We start from the raw sequence: 13,821 nt of genomic DNA on the forward strand, positions 1-13,821 counted from the left end.
TGAGGTCAGAGAACAAATCTGCCTCTGGAGAAGGAAACTTTCCAAGGGGCAGCGGCAGCTCCGGGGGCAGCGCCATGCGGCCTGCAGACGGGGTAACACACGTCCCTCCTTGGAAGCGACCGAGGAAAGGCGGGCGTGAGGCCCAGCTCCCAGCAAGTGCACAGCAAACAGTGTTTCATCAGTGAGTTCTTCTTAAGCAAGGCTGTGTCCAAACATACAAATTAAATTTTACAAAAGCACACGTGTTTGGGAGTTCCTCAGCTACCTCATGAAAACTATTCTGCTTTTATGCAGAGAAATTATAGGCTTAGCGCTGGTTCTAAAAACGGTCATTATGGACTCTGTGTGCAGAGGTGGGACCGAGCAGGTAGCGAAGCGCTGGGGTTCACGGGGCTGGAGCTGTTCGCGGGCAGGTGTGCGTGAGAGACAGACCTCCGTGGACACACGGGCACAAAGTCACGTGGTGGGACCCAGTGCACGGCAGTCAGAGAGCGGGTGCCGGCCGGCAGGGGCACAGGAGTATGGAGGCCGGGCCTCCTGGACCATGAAGTCCTGGGCCACCTTCCCCCTTACCCCCCGCCGGGATGCGTGTCAGCACGTCTGGCCTCAGAGCTTCTGGCGCCTGCGCATCTGCCGGTCTCTGTTCCCCAGGCCTGGCCCTGGGAGTGACCGTCGGGGGGAGGGGAGAGTACAGGTGGGAGTGGCCTTGCCCTGCTGGCCTTGTGGGAGTGAGCTCCTTGGGAGGCAGGGGCGTGCAGCACCTTGGCCCACTGGCTGGAGCTGGAGGAGGCTCCAGAATGTTCTGCACTGAGCAGCTGGGCTGGATCCACACCCCAGTCTGGGTGAGCACCCAGTCCCAGCTTCCGGGTCACAGACCACGCAGGCCTGAGGGCCCAACCACCCCCATCCCCCTGAAGTGGCCAGAGAGCTGCCCGGCCTGACTCCCACCTGCGGCCCCCTGTCTCCCCACGTTCCCTCGAGCCGCCCCTGCCCCGCAGACCCTCCTCCCTAACCCACTCTGCCGACCCCTCCTTGCTTTGGGGATGCCCCAAGCCGCCCACCGTCTAGGACTGAGTGTCCCCCTGCCTCGGGGGCTCCAGGGGCTCCTGGCTGCAGGACAGCTGCCTCAGGGGTCTGGTCCCTGCACTGCTGTCTGTGGCCGTGACAGCGCACGGCGGCCAGGCCACTGCAGTCCCAGCCGAGAACCCAACCACGTCCCCAGTGCACGTCCGCTGGCACAGCAGAGATGCCCGGGGGCGAGGAGGTGACTTGGGGGAGCCCGGGGCAGCGGGTGCCTGAGCCCACCTTGCCGTCATGACAGACGCTGAGCCGCGAGGGGGGACCCCACATGGGTCGGACTCTCCTGGGCAGCGGTTCCTCCGAGGGGCTCAGGCAGCCTGCGGGTCCGAGAGACCATGAGGAGAGCGCTGTTGGGACACTGCTGTCACCCCTCTGACCCTGAGCGCCTCCTGCACGCCACCCGGCCCTGGACCGGCACCCACAGAAAGAGGGGAGGGCCCTGCCTGACCCCCAGGCCTCCCAGCCCCGCGGGGGCGTCACTCCCCCCCCCGGGGGCTGGGGGTCTTAGCGAGGGAGCTAGAAGACAGGTGGGGGATGGGGGCTTGGACTCAGGCTCACCCTGGCTCTAGCCTGTGCCTCTGACCTGGCGAGCGGCCTGGGCCCCAGTGTCCCCCTGGCGGGCTGAGTGGGGCCCCTCCCAGGGTCACGGAAGGGCTGGCGATCATCTCAGGGCTTGGCCCCCGAGCCTCGCGGACAACACGGGGTCACCTCACCGTCTTCAGGTCCACTCTGCATGCTTGGCCGCTCTGAGCTCCAGCTCAGGGGGTGAAGGAGAACTGACCACAGAGGTCGGAGGTCGGGGTGTGCTCCCTGGAAACGCAGGCAGCCTTGGCCAGAGCGACACTGTCTGGGGGCTGGGACCACCTGGGGCCCCACCGTCCTGCCCAAGGTGACCTCCTGGCTCCAGGCCACCCCTGACACACAGCCCCCCGCAAGGCTGGTTGCTCAGAAGTTTCTTCCTCCTGGCCGGTAGGGGCTGCGTCCAGCCCTTCGGCCTGTCCCCCAGGCCCCGAGCCCAGCCGGTTCCCCTGGGTTCTCGGAGGTGCCCGAGCTCTGGGCACTTTATTCTTTTAATTATCGCGCCAGTGACGACTTTCCTGTTTCTTCTCTAAAGCCAGGTTTGGGGCCCATCGGGAGACAGGAGAGATTTTCTCGTCTCTCTGACAGCCCCACTGGTTTTTAATTACTGCAAAGCCCTCGGGTGCTTTCTCACCTGCTTCAGACCGAAACCAATAAACACGTTCATTTACTTCTGAGTGACTCAAGCCCCAAGGCCTTGGTGCAGTTCTGGGGCCGGGAGATCTCAGAAGTTCTGACCATGTCCTTCACCCCCTGAGCTGGGCAGGGCCACCCTCCCTGTGCAGAGAAGGTGTGGCCTCCATCAGGCCCCGCTCCAGGCCCTGCGGGCTGCACACGCAGCCAGGAGGCGGGGCGGTGAGGTCGCCAGTGGGCCGTCCTGGGAGGTCTGAGGCCAGACTCTGGAGTGTCCAGCCCATCACCCGCCACATGCACCCATCAACAGACGTTTGCTGAGCCACGAAAGAAGGAACGGAAACGGTCTGAGGTTTTCTTAGAATGGCGAGAAGCATATTGTACTTGACAATTTTAATTGCATTTGCCAAAGGACGTTTAAGTCTCCCTGGAGCAACGAAGGAAACCGTGCCCCATCAGTTCGGGACAAGCAGCCGCGGGTGTGGTCTTGGATCAGAGGCAGAGAAGGTTCTGGACCCTCCAGCACCCGCGGGCTGACCACCGAGTCCTGCTGCCCCATCCCTGGGGCTGAGCAGAGCCCTGCCCGGGGGGGGGGCCCAGCGGGCACAGACGGCGGAGGCCCGTGCACAGGAACTCCTAGAGCACCTTCCAGAAAGGCCGCCAGGAAGCATTCCCAGCTCTGAGGGCACGTGGTCTCTGCCGAGCAGCTGGCCGTGCTCCAGGAGACCCTGTGGGCAGACAGGCCGGCCTTGCTGTGCGGAGGACCTGCCTCTTGGGGCTCTTGCTGCCGGTCGGGGGCGCCTGGTCTGGGGTCGGCCAGCATCGGGCCCCAGGCCTGGGCTGTGGAAGCAGTGGGGGCTGAGGCGGGCTGAACCCTGGCGCGGGAGGAAAGGAGGCCTGGGGCCTGAGTTATTCCGGAGGGGGCGTGGGGAGGGGGAGGGGGCAGGGGCCCAGGCTGCAGCTCAGAGGCTCCCTCTCGGGCCCCGACCCCAGCAGGGCCCGGGCCAGGCCTGCTCCCTGCCTGAGCCCGCATCGCCCTCACGCCAGCCCCGTGCAGCGTTCCTGTGGCTCTTTGTCCAGCGGTCCCCCGGCCTCGGGCCCTCCCCAGCTGGCTGGCTCTGACTGCTCTTCTTCCGGCTGGGGCGCTGGGCAGCTTCCTTTGCCCCGCGGAGATGCCCTTCCCGCTGGCCTTCGAGGCGTCTGCTGAGCCGACCACACCCTCCGCCGCGTCAGTGCTCACGGCCCCAAGGGACCGGGCCCCGCTGCAAGCACGCGGCACCACAGTCTCTCTCCACTCGGGGGGCTCCTGGGCACCATTCAGGGCACAGCTCAAAGGCTGCGGCCTCCCGGAAGCCCGGCCTGCTTGCTCCGCCCCGTCAGCATGGGTGGCCCTGTGCCCCAGGCTCACTCCTGCCCACCCCGTCTCTTCCCCACAAGCAGGGCCTGCCCGACCGGCCCTGCGTCCTCCAGCGGGACTCTGCCCGTCGCAGGCGCTGAGTGAGACTCGGAGCCCAGCGTGGGGACGGGGCCGGCCCTCCGAGCAACTTTGGAGAACGTCGCTCCCTCCATTCGCTCTCCGGATCCACGCGGAGACCCCACCCCAGTCTCCGGGGCGCCCAGCCCTTTCGGAACGGGAGGACAGACTGCCAGGATGAACGCGTCGCACAGAAACCACTTGCGGTGACATCCAGGGGTTTGTCTCGGTGGCATCCCTCACCACCAAGCAGACAGATCGCACAGGAGCTCGTGTCACTGAGGGTGCGTGACTTAACGGTCGCCAGGACGGTGGGGATGCCAGGGACAGCCAGGCGGACCGCCCACCCGAGAGCCTGCCAGCCAGGGGCGGCGAGCTCAGCTCTCCCAGAGCAGGTGTTTCTGGGAGGCCCAAGCCCAGGGGCCTGAGCACCCAGGCCTTCCGAGGTTAGCGGTACGTGGACACGGGTAGCGGCTGAGGGGGCGGGGAGGGGTCAGTGCAGACTTGGGCTTCGCGGGCCCTCCTCCCAGCTCCCCTCAGCCGTCCAGCCCAGGGGTTCCTCCCGTGAGTCCCCCAGGGCCCAGCAGGCGGCCCTCCTGCTCACTCCCCCTCCCTCTCTGTCTGCGTCTCTCTCTGTATCTTGAGGAGCGAGCTGGGCCCTCGCCCCGGGGATGACGAAGGCCTCTGGGAGCATTAGCCCTGCCGGGCAGCGGGCGGAGGGGCTGTGACCAGCAGCCGGCGGAGACGACGTGCCCAGGAGGTCGAGGCAGTGGCCTCGGGGAGAAGCTCAAGGCACCGGAACCCCCAGCTGCTGTCAGTCTCCGCTTCCATGTAAAGTGTCAAATTTACATACGTTTATTGTACTTTGTTGAGAGTTTAAGAACCGCAAGTACCTCATTTACAGAATTCGCACGTCAAGATTTTCAACCTCACTCCAATTTCACATCGTCCTTCTAAAGTCTAAAGTGCTTCTCCTCTAACGCAGTCTCAGGGCAGCGTCAGCTTGGCACCAACCCTGAGCACAAGCGGGTCCCAGGGCATGGGCCGTCACTGGGATCGCAGCCAGCGGCCCTGCGCACGGAAATGCAGCTGTTCAGAAACAGGCATCTTTATTTTCCCAAATTTCCTAGGCAACAAATAACCAGGGGCTGCGGACTTGCTTGGGGAAATTAATTCTGGGAACAGTGTTATTTTTACTTCTGTCTTGTATCCATCTCACCACCTCCCCGCCCCCTGCACCCGTGCGTACATCACGAAGTCAGGAGCTGCTGTGTGTGCTGGGCCTGGGGCTGAGCTGGGGCTGCCCGGTGCACAGGGCCCGAGGCAGCAGGGACTCAGGGCACATCTGGGGCCACGGCTGCAGCTGCAGAGGCCAGCGGCCAGCGGCCGGTCCCGCCGCAGACCGTGGGGCGGACGTCACCAGAGGCTTTGCCCAGCTCTTGGGACATGTCAGCAGGTGGCAAAGGGCCACGTGACTTCAAGGAGACATGGGGGACGAAGCCCAGGTCTCACCGGGGGCCCGCCTTACAGAGCAGGTGTCCAGACATCGGGTCTTTACAAACACATGGCACACCCACACACACACTCTACCGTGAGGGTCAGAGTGAAGCGCGGTCACCCAGCCCCCAGGACGGCAGTGTGGTCACCGCAACTCTGCCCCCTCCCCTCCCCGCACAGGTGACTGGGAAGCAAAGCCCAGATGTGACGTTGATCATCCCCCCTCCGAATGCCCCGTAAGTGCAGCCACAGGACCACTACCAACCCCTAAAATAGAGCAAGAAGAGTCCTGGGTTTAATCAAATATTTAGCCCATGTTCACATTTTCCAGATTGTCTTGTACTTTTTACAGTTTATTTTTAAATCGGGGTCTAAAGGTCCCTGAGCTGTGACCGTTGTTGCCTCTTTCTCTCCTCGTGCATTTTTGCTGAAGAAACACAGTCGTTTGTTCCCACGTCCGGCTTCCAGCGGCTCCTTGGGTGCTGTGTGTCCTGTAAGGTGGCACTTCTGTCCCCAGGTCACTGGGTCCCACGTCGGGTGCGACAGGGAAGCACCTGGGCCGCCCTCCCCGTGAAGGTCACGCCTACGTCACCTAACTCACTGGGGCTGCAGGACGAGCTCCGTCCTTCGTCTTCCTTTTGCCTGGACGCTCCCGTAAGAGAGACTCCCTCTCACCGTCCCCTTGGCCACCCCGAGGTGCACACTCACAGGACAGGCAGAACAGGCACTGGGCTTTTCCCTGTAGTGACCCATTTTCAAAACAATGAGTTTGTCCCCCGGAATCTGTCAGACGCGTCCTGAGCGTGTGACCCCAGCAGAAGCCCCACTCAACCTGCCGAGTACTCATGCCTGCGCCGGGGCCCTCGGGCCAGCTCCGGATCGAGCAGGGCTGTGGGTGCTGGCAGCCTGTGCCCCGCCCGGCCTCCCCTTCCCCCGAGGAGGCCGAGGAGGGGCGCGAGGACTGCGGAGGTGGGGCAGCAGCCGGCAGGCGGGGCCGGCCCTCGCCGGGGGCAGGGCAGGGGCACTGCCCACCTCCTCCTGGTGGTGCGGGGCTGGCAGGACGGGCCCCAGGGGCCCAGCCTCGTCTCCTCGGGAAGCTCTGGGTGGGCGGGCGCTGGGGCCCGGGCCGCTAGGAGGCTACCTTGCTGAGTCCTCCCGGCAGCAGATGTTTCAAACGACCTGTCCTGTATCCTGCAGGCGCCACCACAGCTCAGAGTGGAAATGGGGGCCAACCTATAGATGGCAGCTCACCCCCCAGGGGCTGGCCTCCATCCGGAGCAGGACGCTTCGGTCCCACTCCCCCGAGAGGGGTGCGGACCTTCCAGGGTGTGTGCTGGAGCTCAGCTGGGGGGTGTGAAGCCGGGGCACTGGGACCAGACCTGCGGGCCCACCGTGCCTCTGTTCCTGAGGCCTCACCCACAGCACCGGGGCCCACTCGACCGAGGCCCCAGCCAGAAGGACTGCCGCGGCCTGTGTTCTCCAGATGGCAGCCCCTGCTCCAGGCATAACGTAACAGGTTCACTCTGAGGGCACTGGGCCCACCACCCCCAGCACAGCGAAGAAACCAAGCCAGGCCGCGCCGAGTTACAGCCCCTTGGCCGCCTGCCATCAACACAGGGACCTCGCGTGCTTTCCCAACGAGCAGGCCGAGCGGGGGGCCAGGGGGCTCAAGAGAGGGGGTCCCTGCCAGGCGAGCGTCTCCCAAGAGCAAAGCCCCTTCCTCTGGGCCTGGACCTCGAGCTGCCGCAGGGTCTGTCCAGGAGCAGCAGTGGTGCCCTTAACCCCGCACGGTCTGCAGGGCCCCCGGTGACCGGCCTGGGGCCCGTTGTCCTCCCATCTCTCCAGACACCCCGACACTGGATCCTGGGCCCTCCGGGTGCAGGGACCGCCTATGAGCTCACTTCAGCATCAGGACCTGCCGACTCTTCCAGGAATGAAAAGGGAAACGCAGGAGGATTTGAAAGTCAACTTGAAACCTGACTCGGTGGATCTGACTGCGTCCAAATTGGACACATTTGGAGAAAAGTGCTTAACTGGGAATCTTTTATTAAACCGGGGATGAGGAGGGCTTTTTTTATCAGTGGTTTAGGAGTGATGAAGGATTAAGATGCACAGCAGAGGGATTCAAAGCAGGAAACAGAATCTTCCTGCAGTGCTGCACCCCTCACATCCGGTGGGGGGCCCGGGGCTCAAAGGCCTTGCAGGCCTCCCTGTGGGGTGATGAGCACAGAGGGGGGCCAGTCTGGCCTTGGGGACCGTGTGGCCCAAGCCCATGCTCAGCCCAAGTCTGTCCTTGACCATCTGATCTCTGTCTCCGTATCTAACTGGAGGCAATGGGCAGGCGTGGTCAGGCCCAGGGAGACACCGCCCCGACTGCCGGGACCCGGGGCCTGACCCTCCCTCCTGGGTTCTGGGTCCTATCGCTGCCCCCCGAGCCCCCCATTTGGTCTCCACAGCTGGCACCCCACAACCTCAGGGAGCTGGGGTGCCCGCCTGAGGCTGGGCCGAGTGGGGCTGCACGACAGGGCGGGTCAGGGGCTGGGCCCTGGGAGGACCACACACCCTTTCTTCCCACCAGGACCCCGCTCCTCCCCAGACCGATGTGCCAGCCCAGGGCGCCGGGCTTCCTGCAGAGGGGCTTGTGCAGGGGGCAGGGGTGGAGCCCGCCATGTGGACGACTTCTGCCCGCCCGGACGGAGATGGGCAGAGCGGAGCTGACAGCAGCCCACCTGGTCACCAGCAATGCCCGCGGGGCCAGGAGCCTCTGCCCACACCTGTGGTCTCAGGGCAGCTCCAAGGAGGCTGGGCAGGGAGGGAGGTTTGAGCCCCTCGTGGTGCCTGGGGGCCGGGGCAGGTTTAGACAGATGGCAGTGGCCACGGGAAGCCCCAGAACCCAGGGGAGGGGTGAGGAGGGAAGAGGGGCAGGGGGCTTATGAGCCCTGCCTGGGGTGGGAGGACCCCGGCCGGTGGGACCTCAGTTCCTCGGAGGGAAGTGTGAGCTCCGTCAGAGGATAAAGAGCACGGCTTCCAGGCAGGGGCTGGGCGGGAGGCGTGAGGGTCTCTTCCCCGGCCCGCGCGAGCCTCCTCCGGTGCCAAGCTGGTGAGCAGGACGGTGGTGCTGGCGGCCTTGGCAGGTCCTCCCCCGGGGGCCCCGACCCTCTGTCCTCCTCCTTCACGCCCACTTTCCCTCCACGTTCCCCCCACCTGCTGCTGCCGCTCAAAGAGTCCGTGGAGCGTGTGGACGTACGGGTCAATGTTGGAGTTTGCGAACCATATTTTGAAATTAATGAGGATCTTAGCTTTTATAGACTTCCAAAATGTATAAACCTGCCAACCTGGGCGAGTTCAGCGTGAGGCCAGCTCCTCGTGGACCTGACTGCTGTCCTGCAGGGTCGGCAGGGCCGGCCAGGGCACCCGGATCTGACTGGAGGGTGGCCGTCCGAGCGCCCTGGGGTCTGGGCGCCCCGCCCGCCAGCCTCCCCCGCGGACGCCTCCTCCAGGTGCTCCTCGTCACACGAGCAACCCAGGACGTATGCCCACTGCTTTCACAGGGTCCCAGATTGGGAAGAGGGGGATTTTGAAAATGCTTTCTTTATATTCACAAGTTGTGATCCTTTTTCAAAATTCAAGAGATTTTCTACTTTTGTTTCTGTTTATCATAATGTTTGCTTTTTCCTTATTTCTTGATTTTTTGGCTTGTAACTAATTTTAGTTATTTTGCCAGCCCTGCTTTGTAACGTAGGCAAACCATGGAGTGAGCCAAATAACTACAACTGAGGAGTTAATCACAAAACCTCAAAGTCACAACTATTAAAATTTTATATTTTTTTGTTTAAACTGATTTTGTTGGGTTTTTTTCTTTACCAATAAAACAATGCATGATCAAGAAAGTAGTATCTAAAATACGGATGCAGAAGAATAATCTGACCAATGGTCACTATCCTGCTTGGCTGTGGGCACCAACACCGCCCACTGGGTCCCTCAGATGGTCCCAACGCACACGCACAGGTTGCACACACTCGCTCCGCTACGCACATCCCGTCACACGTCTGTGAACAGCGGCTGCACGAGCGTCTGCTGGCCTCCTCTCCCAGGGCTGCTCCCCCATCACCAGCCAGCAGGCGTCAGTTACTCCAAGCCACCCCGTTAGACACTCAGAGCGTTCCAAACCTCTGCCATTCCAAAGGCTCAAGGCAGGAATAACTGGCTGAAAATGATTAGATATTAAAATGTAAAGATTATTTTTAGGCTTAGGGGTATTTTGAAAGGAGAAGGGGGAATGTTTCAAGATACAAAGCATTGGAAGTCTGTCCTGCGGTGTGCCAAAACGGCTAATGCTAGAAAACCAGAGACTTGGGAATATTAATTTTCTAACAAATCACTATTTTAACAAAATTGCCATGTGGAACAACTTGCTTTTGACCACATCAAATTTGGTATAATTACTTTGGCCCAAGTGCCAGAAGGGTTGGCAGGGACCGGGTAGCCGGCGGAGGAGAGTGGAGGCCGGGGAGACCGGTGGGAGCTGGGCCGCGTGGGACGGGCCAGCCCAGGCGGGGCCCAGACAGGCAGGGTGGGCCAGATGCTGGAGCAGGAGGCCTGAGCAGGAAGGAGGGCACGTCCTGCGGGAGCACGAGGGCGGCAGGGTCAGGCCCAGGCCGGCACCAAGGACGGACGGCTCAGCTGCGGCCATCCTGCTGTCTCCTCTTCCTGTGTCCACTGCCCCAGGATGGAAGGCTGCAGCAGGTGGTGACACGGCAGGGACAGCAGAGAAAGACCCTCCCGGCAGGAGTTTCCCTCAAGACCCTCCACTCCTGCGGGAACCCCACAGGTGAACTCAGCCCCACAGAGAGTACCAGGCCCCCCAGACACCGGCTCCAGTCCCAGGAGGCTGAATGCTTCCATGAACCAGTAAGTGCGGTTAATGACTCAGGTCTGGAAACTGGACTAGTCCCTCAAGTTTATTTTTTTTTTAATTTTTAATTTTATACTGGAACATAGTTGATTAACAATGTTGTGTTAGTTTCAGGTGTACAGCAAAGTGATTCAGTTATACATATACATGTAACTATTCTTTTTAAAATTCTTTTCCCATTTAGGTTGCTACAGAATATTGAGCAGAGTTCCCTGTACTATATAGTAGGTCCTGGTTGGTTATCTATTTTAAGTATAGCAGTGTGTACGTGTCAATCCCCAACTCCCAATCTATCCCTCCCCTCACCCTTTCCCCCCGGTAACCATAAATTCATTCTCTAAGTCCGTGAGTCTGTTTCTGTTATTCTAGATATAGAATATATATATATAGAGAGAGAGAAAGAGAATATATACCACATCTGCTAATGGACATTTAGGTTGCTTCCATGCCTGATTCCTCCAGCTCCGTTTTTCTTTCTCAAGATTGCTTTGGCTATTCAGGGTCTTTTGTGTCTCCACACAAATTTTAAGATTTTGTGTTCTAGTTCTGTGAAAAATGCCATTGGTAATTTGATAGGAATTGCATTGAATCTGCAGATTGCTTTGGGTAGTATAGTCATTTTCACAATGTTGATTCTTCCAATCCAAGAACATAGTATAGCTCTCCATCTATTTGTGTCATCTTTGATTTCTTTCATCAGTGTCTTATAGTTTTGTGAGTACAGGTCTTTTACCTCCTTAGGTAAGTTTATTCCTAGGTACTTTATTCTTTTTGTTGCAATGGTGAATGGGATTTTTTCCTTAATTTCTCCTTCTGATCTTTCATTATTAGTGTATAGAAGTGCAACAGATTTCTGTGTATTAATTTTGTATCTTGCAACTTTACTGAATTCATTGATGAGCTCTAGTAGTTCTCTGGTAGCATCTTTAGGATTTTCTATGTATGGTATCATGTCATCTGCAAACAGTGACAGTCTTACTTCTTCTTTTCCAATTTGGATTCCTTTTATTTCTTTTTCTTCTCTGATTGCTGTGGCTAGGACTTCCAAAACTATGTTGAATAAAAATGGTGAGAGTGGGCAACCTTGTCTTTTTCCTGATCTTAACGGAAATGCTTTCACCTTTTCACCATTGAGTATGATGTTAGCTGTAGTGTCATATATGGCCTTTATTATGATGAGGTATGTTCCCTCTATGCCCACTTTCTGGAGAGTTTTTATCATAAATGGGTGTTATATTTTGTCAAAAGCTTTTTCTGCATCTATTGAGATGATCATAGGGTTTTTAGTCTTCAACTTGTTAATGTGGTGTACTACACTAATTGATTTGCAGATATTGAAATCCTTGCATCCCTGGGATAAATCCCACTTGATCATGGTGTATGATCCTTTTAATGTATTGTTGGATTTGGATTGCTAGTATTTTGTTGAGGATTTTTGTGTCTATGTTCATCAGTGATATTGTCCTGTAATTTTCTCTTCTTGGGGTATCTTTGTCTGGTTTTGGTATCAGGGTAAAGTTGGCCTCATCGAATGAGTTCAGAAGTGTTCCTTCCTCTGCAATTTTTTGGATTAGTTTCAGAAGGACAGGTGTTAACTCTTCTCTAAATGATTGATAGAATTCGCCTGTGAGGCCATCTGGTCCCAGACTTTTGTTTGTTGGGAGTTTTTAATCACAGTTTCAATTTCAGTACTTGTGATTGGTATGTTTATATTTTCTATTTCTTCCTGGTTCAGTCTTGGGAGATTGTACCTTTCTAAGAATTTGTCCATTTCTCCCAGGTTGTCCATTTTATTGGTGTATGGTTCCTCATAGTAGTCTCTGATGATCCTTTGTATTTCTGTGGTGTCCATTGTAACTTCTCCTTTTTCATTTCTAATTTTATTGGTTTGAGCCCTCTCCCTTTTTTTCTTGATGAGTCTGGCTAAAGGTTTATCAATTTCATTTATCTTTTCAAAGAACCAGGTTTTAGTTTCATTGATCTTTTCTATTGTTTTCTTTGTTTATATTTCATTTATCTCTGCTCTGATCTTTATGATTTCTTTCCTTCTACTAACTTTGGGTTTTGTGTATTCTTTCTCCAGTTGCTTTAGGTGTAAGGTTAGGTTGTTCATTTGAGATTTTTCTTGTTTCCTGAGGTAAGATTGTATTGCTATAAAATTCCCTCTTAGAACTGCTTTTACCATGCCCCATAGGTTTTGAATCATCGTGCTTTCATTTTCATTTGTCTCTAGGTATTTTCTGATTTCCTCTTTGATTTCTTCAGTGATCCATTCATTGTTTAGTAGCATATTGTTAAGCCTCCATGTGTTTGTGTTTTTTACAGTTTTTTTCTTGCAATTGATTTCTAATCTCATAGAGTTGTGGTCAGAAAAGATGCTTGATATGATTTCAATTTTCTTAAATTTACCAAGGCTCTCTTTGTGGCCCAGCATGTGGTCAGTCCTGGAGAATGTTCCATGTGCACTTGAGAAAAATGTGTATTCTGCTGCTTTCGGATGGAATTAAGTTTGGTTAATGATTCAGGTCTGGAAACTGGACTAGTCTCTCAACATAAAACAGTCTGACCACTGGATGCTCCTGTTTCTGTCCTGACCTTGGGTTTGAGATCAGCACGGATGACCTCGATGCCAGCTGGGCAGGGGATTTGAAGGAGGACAGTTTAAGCAGAGGACCCTGGTTATAAAGCCTCATGTTCACAGACGGCCTTGGGACCCACATTAACTTCTGAAAGCGAGGCATCTCCCTGTGCTTCTCACATGTGCAGAGCCAGCGTCAGGGCTGCGGCTCAGCTGTCCCTCTGAGCGGACCCTTCGCTGCCCTGCCTGTGGTCAGCCCGTCCTCCATGGCAGAGCGCACCGGATGCCTCCTTGCCCGAGCCCATGCAGGTGTGTGCCCTCCACCAGGCACTTGCAGGTGTGTGCCCTCCACCAGGCACTTGCAGGTGTGTGCCCTCCACCAGGCACTTGCAGGTGTGTGCCCTCCACCAGGCACTTGCAGGTGTGTGCCCTCCACCAGGCACTTGCAGGTGTGTGCCCTCCACCAGGCACTTGCAGGTGTGTGCCCTCCACCAGGCACTTGCAGGTGTGTGCCCTCCACCAGGCACTTGCAGGTGTGTGCCCTCCACCAGGCACTTGCAGGTGTGTGCCCTCCACCAGGCACTTGCAGGTGTGTGCCCTCCACCAGGCGCTTGCAGGTGTGTGCCCTCCACCAGGCGCTTGCCGGTGTGTGCCCTCCACCAGGCGCTTGCCGGTGTGTGCCCTCCACCAGGCGCTTGCCGGTGTGTGCCCTCCACCAGGCGCTTGCCGGTGTGTGCCCTCCACCAGGCGCTTGCAGGTGTGTGCCCTCCACCAGGCGCTTGCAGGTGTGTGCTCTCCACCAGGCGCTTGCAGGTGTGTGCTCTCCACCAGGCACGTGCAGGTGTGTGCTCTCCACCAGGCACTTGCAGGTGTGTGCTCTCCACCAGGCACTTGCCGGTGTGCCCCTTGGTCTGCTGAACCCCAAGTCCATGTCGAGGAATCAGACACCTCCGGGGCTGTCGTGCATGTCCAGGACTGCCTGTGTGGGTGTGCAGTGTAGGCCCTTGGAGGTGACGATGGACAGAGGCTGGTTTACAGCTCAGGGTCATGGGTCCCAGAGCACAT

At 57.6% G+C, this 13,821-nt stretch overlaps 1 long non-coding RNA gene across 1 annotated transcript; it reads left to right on the plus strand.

The window, feature by feature from the left end:
- Nucleotides 1-4,099: 4,099 nt before the first annotated feature.
- Nucleotides 4,100-9,104, plus strand: LOC309635602. The gene is made up of 2 exons (XR_014248928.1): nt 4,100-4,219; nt 4,412-9,104. It is a non-coding gene; the product is annotated as an uncharacterized lncRNA (long non-coding RNA).
- The last annotated feature ends 4,717 nt before the right edge of the window (nt 9,105-13,821 follow it).

This window comes from Balaenoptera borealis (assembly GCF_965194805.1).
Source record: "Balaenoptera borealis genome assembly, chromosome: 10".
Lineage (NCBI taxonomy): Eukaryota > Metazoa > Chordata > Mammalia > Artiodactyla > Balaenopteridae > Balaenoptera > Balaenoptera borealis.